This window comes from Hemiscyllium ocellatum, unplaced genomic scaffold (genome assembly GCF_020745735.1).
Source record: "Hemiscyllium ocellatum isolate sHemOce1 unplaced genomic scaffold, sHemOce1.pat.X.cur. scaffold_421_pat_ctg1, whole genome shotgun sequence".
Taxonomy (NCBI): domain Eukaryota; kingdom Metazoa; phylum Chordata; class Chondrichthyes; order Orectolobiformes; family Hemiscylliidae; genus Hemiscyllium; species Hemiscyllium ocellatum.
This window is the reverse complement of record NW_026869009.1, coordinates 425,606-440,961: the sequence shown is the minus strand read 5'-3', so window position 1 is coordinate 440,961 and position 15,356 is coordinate 425,606. Positions and strand designations below refer to the sequence as shown.

Below are 15,356 nucleotides of genomic sequence, written 5' to 3'. Positions count from 1 at the left end.
CCATCCTACTGGGATTGTGTTATAGACCCTCTCCCAATAGTCAGCAGGGAATTGAGACACAATTTTACCAGGAGACCTCAGATATCTGTAAGAATAATATGGATGCAATGATAAGGGGTTTTAACTTTACCAACATAGCCTCAGAGTGCTGTAGTGTTAAGGGCTTGGATGGAAAGGTATTTGTTCAGTGTGGACGAGAACGTTTCTGATTGAGTTTGTAGGATGTACCTACTAGAGAAGGAACAAAACATGGCCTGTTTTCTTTATTCATTCACAGGATGAGACTGTCACTGGCTCGGCCAGCATTTATTGCTGCGTTTACCCAGAGGGCAGTTAAGAGTCAACTGCGTTGCTATAGGTCTGGAGTCCCATGCAGACCAGACCAGGTAAGGATGGAATTTTCCTTCCCTAAAGGTCATGAGTGAGCCACATTGGTTTTTCCAACAATTGACAATGGATTCCTGTCATCACTAGATTATTTTTTCCAGATATTTATTGAATTCACGTTCCAAAATCTGCCGTGATGGGATTCAAACCCAGGTCCCCAGAACGTTATCTGGGTCTCTGAATTAACTGTCTAATTTCACTCCATCATCGCTGCCTCTTAGGAAATGAGGCAGGGTGAGTGACTGAGGTATTAGTGGGGCAGCGCATCAGCATCAAAGATCCCACAGTATTGTGGCTCAGTGGTTTCTGCTGCTTCCTCAGCACCGGGGACCTGGGTTTGATTCCAGCCTCGGGCAACTGTCTGTGTTGGAGTTGACACATTCTCCCCAGTTTCTGTGAGGATTTCCTTCGGGTGTTCCAGTTTGCTCCCACAGTCCAAAGATGTGTAGTTTAGTTGGATGAACCATGTTAAATTTCCCATATTCAGAAGATGAGGTTTTGGGATGTGTAGGCAAATCTCTGCCTGATGTGAAAAGATCATTTTGGGGTCTTGGACAGAGGTCAGAGGGAGGTGTGGCCACATATTTTACATCTCCCGTGGTGGTAAGGGAGGGTCAAGGGTGTGGAGCGTGGGTTGGTGGAAGGGTGTGGACCGAACAAGGAAGGCGCAGCTGGACAGAAATGATCAGGTAGAGTCAATGTGGCTTTGTACATGCACAATTGGGTCTCACTAACTTGAGTGAGTATTTTGAAGTGATGAAAAAATTGAATAAGGAAGGCGGTGAATGCTGTTGATATGGACATTCAACAAGGTTCCACAAAGCAGACTGGTTAGCAGGGTTAGATAATATGGAATGCCGAGAGAGCAAGCCATTACAAAACTACCTTGAAAGTAGGAGACAGAGGATGATGGAGGGTTGCTTTGCGGACCGGAGGTCTGTGAGCAGCAGTGTGCTGCAGGGATGGATATTGGGCCCTTAAATAAATGACTTGGATGTGAATATATGAGGTATGGTCAGTAGGTTTACAGAAGACACCAAAATTGGAGGTGTCATGGACAGTGAAGAAGGTTAGCTCAGAATACAACAGGATCTTGATCAGATGGGCCATTGGAGCAAGGAATGGCAGACGGAGTTCAATTTAGATAAATGTGAGCTGTTGTATTTTGAAAAGGCAAATCAGAGCAGGACTTATACACTTTATGGTAAAGTCCTGAGGGGCGTTGCTGAACAAAGGGACCTTGGAGTGCAGGTTCATAGTTCCTTGAAAATAGAGTCACAGGTAGGCAGGGTAGTGAATGCAGCATTTGGTACGCTCCCCGTTATTGGTCAGTGCATTGAATGCAGCTGTTGTGATGTCATATTGTGGCTGGACAGGGCACTGATTATAGGTCTTCTGGAATTCTGTTTTCAGTTCCAATCTCGCTGTTCTTGGAATCAGGCATCTGATTGGGTACATGAAGAGGGAGGATTTAGAGGGATAAGGGTGAACCTCTGGCAAATGGGACGCCATTAACGCTCTCCGTTATTGGTCAATGCATTGAATACAGAAGCTGGGACGTCATATTGTGGCTGGACAGGACGTTGGTTAAGCCCCTCCTGGAATTCTGTTTTCAGTTTGAATTTCCCTGTTCTCGGAAGGATGTTGTGAAACTTGAAAAGGTTTGGATAAGATTTACAAAAACGTTACCAGGATTGGAGGATTTGGCCTACAGGGAGAGGCTGAATAGGCTGGGGGTATTTTCTCTGGAGAGTCAAAGACTGAGAGGTGTCTCCATGGAGACTTATAAAATCACGAGGGGCGTGGATAAGGTGAGCAGCTGGCGTCCTATTTCCTCAGGTTAGGTGGGTCCAAAACTAGAGCACATGGGTTTAAGTTGAGAGGGCAAAGATTTAAAAGGGATCTAAGTGGCAACGTTTTCAAGCTGAGTGTGGGGTGTGTATGGGAGGGGCTACCAGATGAAGTAGTGGAGGCTGATAAAAATCACAACTTTTAAAAGGCTTCCAATTGGGTACATGAATAGGAAGGGTTTTGATGGATACAGACTAATAGCTGGTAAATGGGAATCCATTAGTTTAGGATTCCTCGTTGGCACGGACGAATTGGACCGGAGGTCTGTTTCTTTGATGTTGATAATTTAAGATGCATTCCTCTCTTTTGTGCAGAGCTAGCTGAAGCACAGATAATTATCCTTGGAGCTGAGAAAGTGAAGCAGTGATTTCGCTCTTGTGCAGATTTGGTTGCAAGGTCTTGAATTTACAGAGAGAGAGAGGAATTGGTAACACTGTCACAATTTTTAGTAACTATTTTCAAGTAATTGGCAAATAATACAAGGTGAAAATGTGAACGCTATTTTACTCAGTAAGTTCTGAGCATCTGGAACAGTCTGAACGACACAGATTCAGCAGGTATTCTGAAACAGACTTGGAATTTTACTTTTTAAGGAAAGATTTGGGAGGCTATGGGCTCATGGGAGGGTACTTGGGACAGATTTGCAGCATCTCCAGAGAGAGAGAGTACAGCCCCAATGGGCTGAATAGCCCCCAGCCCCTGTGTTCTGTGATACTGCTCTATTCACTGTGAATGATGAAGCTCATCCCAGGGCAGAGAGAGGGAGGAGTCAACCACTCTCATGGCAATGGTGCCCGGCTGATTGACGGCAGCTCCAGACCAATAGGAGGAGAGTCTGTGTTCCCCTGCAGCCAATGGGAGTGAATCAGGGGTGTGGCCAGCAAGCCAACACCTGTCCATGAGCTGTGCAGGTGCAGTGTCACTGGGTGGGGGTGGGAGAGACAGCAGGGACTGGGACAGAGGCTGTAGGACCTGAATTACAAACTCCCGGTAAATTAAAACCAAAAGAACTGCAGATGCTGTAAATCAGAAACAACAACCAGGAGGTTCTGGAAAATCTCAGCAGGTCTGGCAGCATCTGTGATGAGAAATCAGAGTTAAAGTTTAAGATCCGGTGTCCCTTCCACAGGACAGATGTTACTGAGGAAAAAAAGTCAGTTTATTTGCAGAAGATAGTGTGGGGGGAGGATATAAGGAGTAAAGGATAGGTGGGGATAGAGTGAGAAGAACAGTTGGATAAAGGATAACGATCTGGCCGGGGGAGGGTGACTAGCTGTTAATGGAGACTGTTAGTGGCTAACCATAGGTAGTGTGTGATGACAGGCTGTGAGAACAAGGCCTGGTGTGTGGGGTATGGGGCTTCGACATGGGGTTCTTAACCTATGGTTAGCCCCTAACTGTCTCCATTGTAAGCTGTTGCCCACCTATATCACTCCACAATTGGAGCTGCCCAGTACACAAACCTTTGGAATATCCTCCCTAACCCCCTCTGTCCACCTTAAAGATGTATCTAAAAATCGTTCTCTTTAATCAACGTTTCCATCATCCGTGAAGCATTTTAGGAGATTTGTCAATGTGAAAGGCTCCATACAATGCAGGTAGTTGCTGTTATTGTCTGACATCAGGAGAAACAGGGATGACCCCTCTCTCTCTTATACCTGATGAACAGCAGCAAAAGCAGGAAGCACTGAGCATGCTCCAGCCCACAATGGGCCTCCGATTATTGATGTCAGTGGGGGAACGGGGGCTAGAGGTGCTAGTTGTTCCTTCAACCAATCGGAGTGAATGAGGGGCGGGACAATACTCAACCACGTGATAAACTTCACTGACAGCACAGTGTTGTTGTGGCCAAGGCATTGGAAATGTGTGAAGGTGCAGGGCAGGGGAAAGGAAAGACGTATTGACCAGAAAGAGAAGGAAATTTTCACAGTATGGAATGAGAGGTTTTACAGAACGTAGTGCACATTGTAAAACACACATTTGAAAATCCAAATTCTGCCCCATTTTCCCTCCATTATAATGCATTTTACACTCCCTGAAATATCAACTGTGTGTTTCTCTCTCCACAGATTCCAGTGATTAATGCCAAAGCCCCATTGCCTGTGGAGAAGGTGATGTTTGACTTCCTGTCCAGCTGCAGTTCATGTGGTGAAGGTGCTCCCACAATGTGGTTGGGTAACTGCTGTTATAGATTATTCACTCAGCGACAGTGAAGAGTTGACAATGTATGTGTAAATCAACAACAGTTTGTTTTTTTATCACGTTTACAATTCCACAAAAATACTATTGAGAGCTTCTGACATAAGGCCACAGATGGGGATATAAGGTCAGGTGATCAAAAGAATTGCCAAATAAACAGGTTTTCAGGAATACCTTAAAGGAGGAAAGCAGGTCTGAGAGGGTTAGGGTGGGAATTCCAGACAGTGTTGCCTTGGCAACAGTAGAAACAGCCAGACAGGTGAAGCAATGAATAAACACATCGTTGGGAGTCTGAAAGAAATTGAGTTGTCGGGGCCTCACAGGTTGTGTGGTGCAGGGAGACAGGGATGTTCACAGCCAGGAATTACATCAAGGGTGAGTATTTTAAATTGTTGCTTGTTGGTGGATCAACAAGTTTTGGTGCAAGTGAGCACTTGGACAGTAGGGTTTTAGATACTCTTGAGATTGCATGTACGTTGAATGTGGGAGGCTGGCCAAGAGTGTGTTTTCTAACGAAGTCTGGAGATAACACAGGGATGGACGAGTATTTCAGTAAATGAGCTGAGACTAGGGTGAGTTGGGTGATGTCACTGATGTAGAAATAGTGTTTTTGGAGTTGGGCTGCACTGCCTCCTCACCACTCCCCCTCACCAATTCACAAATATTGTTCCTTGTTCTATCTGTCTGTCTTTTCTCTTTATGTCCTTCTCTCCCATTCTGCTACAAAAAAAATTTGACCCACCATTGGTGCAAACACATACTCCATCCCGACTCTCCCTTTCCTTTCTGAATTCCTTGTATGTGGTGTCCCTTAAGGATCTCTCCTTGGTCCCTCCTGTTTCTCACCTACATACAGCCAGGAGGTGACATCGTCCAAAAGCACCGTGTTCGGTTTCACATGTACACTGACAATGCCCAGCTCTCCCTCCCCATCATCCCTCTCCATTACTCAGTTATCAAACTGCTCATCACATTCCCACTAGGCGATTGGCTGCAGTTTCCTCCAATGAAACATTGTAGTGGTTAATCTCGTTGCCTTCAGTTGCTATTACAAATTCCTTTCCCTGATTGCTGAGCCCCTCCCTCTCCCTGGAAACTGTCTGAGACAGAACCACACTCTTCACAATATTGCTGTCATAACTGTAACCCCAAGGTGACCTTCTGATCAGTCGTCTACACAATCACAAACACCAGGAATTCCAATCTCTAAAATGTTGCTTGTCTCCACTTCACCCCAGCTCCATTGCTACTGAAACCCCTTACCCGTGTCGGTGTTGCCTTAATCTTGACGAATCTAAAACAGAACCCGTGATTCCGTGACTGACCCAGAATCTGGTTCCAGACTCCCTCATGATGGGAAACATCCTCTCAGTATTTACCCTGTCAAACTCCTTAAGAATCCTTCATGTTACAATGAGATCCCCTCTCATTCTTCCCAAATCCAGTGAGTGGAGTCCCAACCACTTCAGCCTTTTCTTAAAAGATAATCCCTGCAAACGATGGATCATCCCAGTCAGGTTTCTGTGAAATGCCTCTGATGAAATGATGTATTTCCTTAACTAAAGGGACCAAAACTTCTGTCATTACTCCCCGATGTGGTCTCACTTCAATTTATAAACTCCATAAAGTTCCTCTCGGGTATATACTCCAAACCACTCCCTTTAAACTTCCACTGATGTTGAAATGCTCAGCAGGTCATGCAGCATCTGTGAGGAAAACTCAGTTAAAGTTTCGGGTCTGGTCACCCTTCCTCAGATACGTTAACTCTAATTTCTTTTCACACCTGCTGCTAGACCTGCTGAGCTTTTCCAGAAACTTCTGATTCTCTTCCTGGTTTACAGCATCTGCAGTTGGTTCGGTTTTCATATCCTTTAAACTAGCCATCTCTCCTCTAGAATTTGTCATTCCCACCTTGGGAAAAAGATTTACATTATTCGTTTGTTCTCCACTACCCTGGGAAAAAAGAAACCATGACTAGTCACCATATCATAGCTCCTCATAATTTTATAAAGTTCGATAAAGCCACCTAAAGTGTCCAGTGCTGAAGGGAAATAGCCTCAGCCTATTCAGCCTCTCCCTATGGTTCAAATGTTCCAATACTGGCAACACCCTAGTAAAACTTTTCTGAACTCTTGCAAATTTCCCAACATCTTTCCTGTAAGAGGGAGACTGGAATTGAAAGCAGTCTGGGGATTCCAAAGGTGGCCAAGCCAATAAACTGTACAACCGAAACCTGATCTCCCAACTCCTATCCTCAATGCACTGCCCAATAACAGCTAGCATACCGCACACCACCTTCACTGACCTGTCCACCTTCAACCACATTTTCAAGGAACTATCAACCCACACTGCACGGTCTGTTTGTTTGTCAACACTTCCCAGGAACTTGCCATTAAGAGGTTGAGTCCTTTTCCGGTAACATCTTTCTGAAATCAGGGAGACTACAATTGAATGCAGTATTCTAACACTGGCCTGACCAATGCCCTACTCAGCCACAACGTGACCTCCTAACCCCTATACTCAGTGACAGAATCCCCACAGTGTGGAAGAAGGCCTTTCGGCCCATGAGACCATACCAAACATCGGAACAGCATTCCACCCTAACTCTGTAACCTACCATTACCCAAAGCTAATCCAGCTAACCTGCATGTCTTTGGATTTGTGGGAGGAAATTAAGAGCACCCAGAGGAAGCCCACCCAGACACACAGGGAGAATGTGCAAACACCACACAGACAGTGGAGTCGAACCAGAGTCCATTTATTGACCAGCGCATTCCATTAAATGTCACTCTCCCAAATGCCACATTCAGCACCTGATCTCCCTGAAACCCCACTTTCCAGGAACTATGCAGTTGTTCTGAGCCCTTCAGAGGGAAGTAAGGTGAGGAGGAGAAAACACAAACAGGGTTGAGTTGTAGATCTATAAAATAACTCTCCATCTTCCCCCTCTCTGTTTCCCCCGTCTCCCCCCACTCTGTCTGGTTCCCCCCGCTCTCTGTCGGTCAGTCCTTTGTCGCCCCCCCACCTCGTCGTTCGCACCCCCCCCCCCCCGTTGGTCTATCCCACAATCTGTTGGCCTGTCCCCCCCTGTCGGTCGCACACCTGTCTCTTTCTCCCCTCCGTCGGTCGCCCCCGCTGTACACCCCCCGTCTGTTCCCCTCCTCTCTAATCCTGCTTTCTGTCCCCATCCATTTCTGTGCCTCCCCTCTCTATCTCCCCCTCTGCCCCCACCCATTTCTGTCCCAACCCTCTCGATCCGCCCACCCCCTCTCTGCCTTCCCTCCCCTCCCAGTCCCCTAGTTCTGTATTTCCCCCCTCCGCAGGGAAAATATTTTGTCTATTTACCCTGTCCATGTCCGGCCTGATTTTAAAAATCTCTTTCAGGTCACCGTACAGCCTCTGACGCTCCAGGGAAAACAGCCTATCCAACCCTGGCAACATCCTGGACTTCTTTTCGGACCCCTTTCAAGTTTGAGAACATCCATCTGACAGGAAGGAGACCAGAATTGCATGGAATATTACAAAAGTTGCCGAATCAATGTCCAGTACAGTCGCAATATGACCTCCCAACCCCTACACTCAATGCTCTTACCAATAAAGACAAGCAGACCAACTGCCGCCTTCACTAATCTATCTGCTTGCTTCTCTACCTTCAAGGAACTAGGAAACCTGCACTCCAAGGACTCTTTCTTTAGCAGCACTCCCTAGGAACTTATTATAAACTAAGTCCTGCTAAAGTTTGCTTTTCCAAAATGCAGCAGCTCGCATTCTTCTAACCTGAACTCCTCAGCCCATCACCCATCTGATCCAGATCCTCTTGTACTCTGAGGTAATCTTTTTCCCTGTCTACCACACCTCCCATTTTGGTGTCAGCTGCCTACTTATTTACAATACCTCTTATGTTCACATCCAATTCATGAATGTAAATGGCGAAAAGTAGTGGATCCAGCACCGATCCTTGTGACACTCCACTGGTCACAGGCCTCCAGCCTGAAAAGCACCCTCTGCCTTCTACCTTCGGGCCAGTTCTGTACTCCATGCGATCTAACCTTGCTGACCAGTCTCCCGTGAGGAACCTTGTCAAACACATTACTGAAGTCCATGTAGATCATGTCCATGCTCTGACCTCAGCAATCCTCTTTGTTACTTCTTCAAAAAAACTGAGTCAGATTCATGAGACATGATTTCCCATGCACAAATCTGTTATTAATATCCAGGATTTAACTCTGTATATCGGGTTTTGCGTTACCCAGTTATAGGTGTTAATGTTCTGGATGAAGTTCAAGTACACCAGCATTTTGTCAGTGACTGTGTATTGAGTCTTGTTAATGTCACCAACACAGGCGAGTTCCTTTTTGAAAGGCAGTCCCCGTATCCCTTGCCCACCAGAAAATAGTGGCAGTGTCCTTACCTCTGGACCAGGAGGATCGGGCTCAGAGTTGAGGAACAGCATCTTTGAAGAGGCTGATTAGAAAACCTGCCCAAGCCACCAGGCCATACTGTCTCCCAGCTGTTCCTGCCTCAGCCTCCAAACAGAACCTTCCTGTAGTTTCTCTCCTGTCAGACTCTCCCATTGCTCAGTTTGTCCAGGATCCCCTCCTGCTGCTACACTGCTCCTGTCCCTCACTGACCTGTCCATCCCCCAGTGTCCTCCACATTCATTCATTGTTTACAATCTCATTACCCCAGTTCTCCAGCCCTGCCCCTTCCCGTCCATAGAGACGGCTCAGTGATTAGCATTGCTGCCTCACAGCACCAGGTACCCGGTTTTGATTCCAGCCAAAAATGGAATTTGTGCATTCTCCCTGTGTCTGAGCGGGTTTCCTCCGGGTGCTCCGGTTTCTGCCCACAATCCCAAAGATGTGCAGGACAGGTGAATTGGCCATTTTAAATTGCCCATAATATTAGTTAAATATAGGGTAAATATAGGGTAGGGGAATGGGTCTGTGTAAGTTACTGTTTGGAGGGTTGGTATGGACTTGTTTGGCCGAAGGGCCAGTTTCCATACTGTCGGGATTCTGATACATTGGGGAGCAGCTGCTGTCAATCTCCCGGACTCCTGTATGATCGGGAGCACGTACTGTAGGAGGGGAGGCCAGTGTATGGGCACAGTGCTGGCCAATTGTGGGAATATGCACAGTGCCTGGGAAGGAGGCTGTGTTTGTGAAGGATTAATCTGTCATTGGCATCTTCCTCTCCCTTGGAGCAGGACCCAGGGGAATGGCCCGTTTCCTGGCGCCCCTGAGATGTGATCAGGCTATCAGTGGTGCAGCATTTTGTAGAAAGTTATCAGAACTCTTTTGAGAAGATTCAGGGTTTTAATGGAAAGTGACAAAGATGGGCCTGCATATCGAGTTCTAATTTGGTTCATTTTAGTAAGACAGGTTTTGGCCAGAGTGTGCAGGAAGCAATGTATGCAGGATGGTTGTCATCAGAGGATTCACCAACAACGCCCCCCACCCTGCTGGACTCAGAGTCAGACTCATTGATTTGGTTCTTAGTCCGCAGACAAGAGCTAGGAAACTGAATTCAAAGAGAGGAGAGAGAGTGTGAGAACTGGGTGTGGAGGGAAGGAGTGAGGAGATTGGTTTGTATTTCAGTTCACAGAAGAAAGAGATTGCTAGACTGAGAGTTAAAACTTTGGGAAACATGAAACTACAATTTAATACTATAATTGTCTTATAAAGATCCATCTTGTATTAATATGGTGAGTTGTTTTCTCAGTTGTAGGGTACCGAAAGGGTAGATTTGTGGATGAGAAATTCAAATTGAACCTCATTTTCAGTTTTGATAGTTACTTGATCCGTTCCGATCTGAATATTCATTGGACTCTTCATGTGGAAGGAAAGGTGTGTATTCTGTCCATGGGCGAATATTCCAAATAAGAGTGTCACCGGAAAAACTACTGAGACACAGCCAAGTCCATGTTAGTGTGGTGACTGTGGAGGGAGAGTTCGTTTGTTTTTGAAAGTCTGAAAAATCATGGCATGTTTCCCAGGAACAATTAAGCCACAGCTTTGCTTTGTAGAAGGACAAGTCTTTAATTAACCATACAACCTGAAAGACACAAGGATACCTGCACCATGGGAAATACTATGAAAGCGGGATTATTGTAAAGGAGTTCATTCTCGATCATGGATTGTAATCCATTGGCGTCGTCACGTCGGTTCCAGCGCCGTGGGGAAACACTGGAAATATGATGAATGCAGTGTAGGTTTCAGTTATTAAACCGAAAAAAGTGCACAACAATTTAAAAGAATGTTGTCAGGGCTCAGGGGCCTGAGTTATAGGGAGAGGTTGGACGAGCGAGGATATTTTTGTTTAGAGCAGAGGAAACTGAGTGGGTACTGTTCTAGAAGTGTATAAGACCATGAGGGGCATGGGTAAGGTGAATGCATTCAGTCTTTTTCCCAGGGAATCAAGGACTGGAGGGCATCAGTTGAAGGTTAGAGGGGAAAGAATAAAAGGGAAGCTGAGGGGCAACTGTTTTACACAGAGGGGGGTATGTATATGGAATGAGCTGCCAGTGGAAGTGGTTGAGGTGGGTACATTAACAACAGGTAAAAGACATTTGGACAAATACATGGATAGGAAAGGGTCAGAAGCAGATGGGCCAAGTGCAGGGAAATGGGGTTAGTGTGGATGGACATTCTGATCGACATGGGCCAGTTTGGGCCAAAGGGCCTGTCTCTGCTGCAGGGATGCAATGACTCTAAGTGCATCTGCTATTTCTCCCACTAACTCTTGGTATCCTGGGACGTATCCCATCAGGGCAAGGAGACTTGTCTACCTTTAACTCTGTTAGCTTGCCCAGCTCTAATGCTTTCGTGATAATGGTTGTTTCTTGGTCCTCACCTTCCTCAGTCTCCTTATCAATTACTGGCATGTCTTTCGTATCCTCCACTGTGAAGACTGACTGCTGTGTACTCATATTCCTGAACCCTGCTGGATAGGAATAACTAGGCACAGAGCTCTGAGAGGTCCTCTTAGAGTCTTTATTGATGGGACATGGCAGTTACCTGGATAGTGTACATGCAAAACACCTCCAGGCAGCATCAGGTAACTCCCCGCCTGTCCGATGTAAAGCTCCCCTTCTTATACCTTTGTGGTTTGGGACTTTCAACAGAGACTATCTCTCAGTATTATCTCCATGGCAACGGTCAGTTAGAAAGTCTAGTTCAGTTTAGCACTTTGTGGTTAAACCATATACCCCTACCCCACATCCCTGTGGCTCAATCAGGTATCTGACAGGCGCTTCAGTTTCAGTGGGGCTGTCTGTCAGGATTCTGATGTAGAAGAGCCGGTGTTAGGGTGGGGTGGACAAATTTACAAATCACACAATGCCAGGTTATAATCCAACAGAGTATAACCACAAGTTTTTGGAGTGTGCTGTGATTTGTAACTTGATCAGGATTATCTCTATGGTCACAATTAATTGCTTCAACAATTACAGAGGCCATATGTTCCCCACACAATAGGTTCCCCTCTAGCAGTGTAAGCTGCTATTCTGGCCCTGAGGACAGTTACTCATCACTTTTCTCCCCCAATCCCATCTAGCTTTCTGTTGATCTTTAAAGTTTTTCTAATCTCCTAGTTTCTCCTTGGTCTTTGCCAATTTGTATGCTTTCTATTTCAATTTGATAGACTCCCCTTATTTCCTGAGCCATTCGTGCCTTTTTCTACTGTCCTTCCTTTTCCCTGATATATATTTTTGCTGAGCATTTCGAAAAATTGCTTTGGTATTCCCACACAGTCCGTCAGCTTTCCCACGGTAAAGTCTTTGCTTCCAGTCTACATTAGCCAATTTCTGCCTCATCCTATTGTAGTCTCCTTTGTTTAAGCACTGGATCTTGGGATTGGATCTAATCTTCCAGCTTTCCAGCTGTGTTCTAAGTTCAACCAGATTTATCAGAAGTCTTTTATCAGATTACGAGGTGAGGCGAAGTTTCCTGGGTGCTTTGCGTTTCATTGTCAAAGACCTTGGCTTTGTAGTAAAGTATAGGATAGATATTCACAACAGAGTATTCTGGACGGTGTGAATGTACTACACAGTCTAAAACCATAAATCACTGTCTCCACTCAGTTTAAAGTTGCAAAATCACTATCTCCCACATGCTTCCTCACTATCTAGGTTTGGAACGTGAATCCACCTGACTATCCTGCTTTTTCCAAAATCTCCTTTGGTGAAGGTGGTGAGTTTTGGATTCAGCTTTCCAGTTATTACCGTAAGAAGATGAGCACTGGGCACAGGAGAGGCAATGCAGCCCTTCGAACCAGCCCCACCATTTAATACGGTGATGATTGAGCTCACCTTGGTCTCAGCTGGATTTTCCCACCTGCTCTCTCTCACGCTTCAACTCATTGCAAATTCAACATCTGTATCTCTTCATTAAATCTGCTCATTGTCCTGGCATCCACCGCATTTTGAATAGGGAATTCCACAGATTTGCAACACATTGAGCCAATTCATTCTTCTTCATGAGAGTAGAATAGAGACACTATATTGCAGAAACAAGGTACTTATCCATCGAGTCCACACCAGCCCTATGATGAGCATCCCATTCAGACCCACCCTGTCCCTGTAACCCTGCATTTCCCATGGTTAATGGCCTAACCAGCACATACACGGACACTGTGGGTAATTTAGCATAGGCAATCTTCCTAACCTATACATCTTTGCACTGTGGGAGGAAGCTCGAGCACCCTAGGAAACCCATGCAGACATGGTGAGAAAATGTAAACTCCACACAGTCGCCTAAGGCTGAAATCAAACCCGGGTCCCTGACGCTGTGTGGCAGCAGTGCTAACCACTGAGCTACATCTGCTTAAAATCTGCTACCCCTTATTAACCTCCCCACCCAGCAATTGGCTGAATCTATGTTCCTTACGTCAGAAATCAGGTTGTGGAAGCTGATGTCTCAGTAAAACCCAGTAACAGCCCACAAGTCCTGTGTGTCTGAATGGGGATCCTATACACAACACCCTCCAGCCCACTTTTCATTCACTATCCAGAAACTTGTCTCCAGTGGCTTCATGGGGACTAAAACTCCCACAATCCCTGAGGCAGGGAGCACGCGTGTGAGGGGAAGCCCAGAACTGCACATGTACAGAATATGGGCGGATTTTGGAGCATGTGCTTTGGAGGAATTAGCGGAAAGCATTTGACACTGTGATTGGCTGGAGGAGGAACCAATCAGCTTGTAGTATTGATGGGTTGGGGGTTCAAAGTGTCACCACACCCACATGGGCCCAAGTTCATCCCCAACTTGTCATAGTGCTGGGAATTCACCAATGGGAAACAAAGAAGGATCTGACCCATTCTCCCAGACTGAAGGTTCCTCTTCTGTCCAGGATCTGCCACCTCCCTTTCTGTTTCATTCTGCTGTTACATTATTGACTTGCAGCAACTGAAGGGAAAGGAAGTGAACCCAGAAAGGGTGCAGAGTCTAACCAGGGACGGGAAGTGGTGGCATGGATCTGTTTATCAGTAACTCCATGAGAATGGGGGTGGGTACATTAGGGACAGCAGAGTCAGAATGGTGGGAGAGAGTAAGTGGGCTGGAGGGTAACAGATTTGGTGGAAGAAAGGGGAAAAAAAGATATAGAGAAACTAGAATTGTCTGTTCTGAATTTCTAATCTGTACATATTCCTTTATACAGGGTGCTAGATGGTGAAGATTGCAGACTGAAATCTCAAAGCCATGTGCAGATTGTGATTAAGTTAACCAGCATTTGAAGAACCAAACATGGGGAATCACTTGGCCAAAATCCTGCAACCCTCTCCTCACAGCATTGTCGGTCTCTCTGCGCCAAATGGACTGTGAATGGTTTAAAACAGCAGCTCACAACCATCTTCTCAAGGGTAACTAGAGATGGGGAATAAATGCTGGCTGAGCCAGTGATGCCCATATCCTGGAAACGGTTTCTATCTCTAGTTGCTGAAACCCCGTTGATGTTACTGCAGGATGGTGAGGGACGCTGAGTGCATCCTCCAGGAGGCAGCACCATCACATCACCCCTGCCTACACCCACACAGTAACACCGCAACATCACTGGAACAAAAGGCAGTGAAGCTCAAGGAGGACTCAGATATAGTTCTTCGAGGTAGAGTCATAAAACGGGATTAGAACACAGCAGGAACAGGAGACAGCTGGATGGTCAGCTGTTACCCATTGAATGGTGGAGCAGGATTGAAAGGCCGAATAGCCTCCTGCTGCTATCTCCCAGGTATATATACAGCCATGGAGCCTGGGTAGTGAGAAGTGGGCAGGGCAGGGATTCTGCAGGCGAATGCACTTCCACATCAGTTTTCAGTGAGGGACGGTTTGATGGATTTTATTTAACATTTATCTTTAACACAAGGTTTGTGAATTTGTTTTTAAAATGTTGTAGCTGTTTATTCCACAATAAATAAAACTAAAAGAAATGAATTGAAACTATCTGAATGTAACAGTTTTTTAAAATTTCAATAGCCCTGTAAGATAAATCCTGTCTATCCACGGACACCATCATTTTCCAGTTACTCAAACTCCAGGGAAATATTGCCTCCCTGTCTGAACCTTTGGTTTGTTTGAGCTGATTTTTAGTTCTCATTCTGTGAGCTGTGAAGCTTTCTTTTTTTTCTCCATTTCTCCTACCCAGAAATGTTATCACACATGGCTGAGCAACCTTCCCACCATCAACATCATCATTACGCCATTTGGGTTTTGGTTAACATATAATCACCAGCAGTAAACCACCCGTGTAACCAATTGAATATTTATAATCAACGCTCCTTACAGGCAAAGCAAACCATTACAAATGACAAAATGGGAAGGGACCAAATCAAAGTAGAGTTGGGGGTGAGGAGGCAGCGATGGTGATAAAGCCCCTGCGGTGCCCACCTCTATCTGAAGGCATCGAGAGCTTTGATGCACACC

General features: G+C 45.8%; 1 long non-coding RNA gene across 1 annotated transcript; it reads left to right on the top strand.

Moving 5' to 3' along the window:
* Positions 1-280: 280 nt before the first annotated feature.
* LOC132813647 (uncharacterized) lies at positions 281-14,873 on the top strand. The gene is made up of 4 exons (XR_009644115.1): positions 281-386; positions 4,308-4,463; positions 7,822-8,266; positions 14,098-14,873. It is a non-coding gene; the product is annotated as an uncharacterized LOC132813647 (long non-coding RNA).
* Positions 14,874-15,356: the final 483 nt, after the last annotated feature.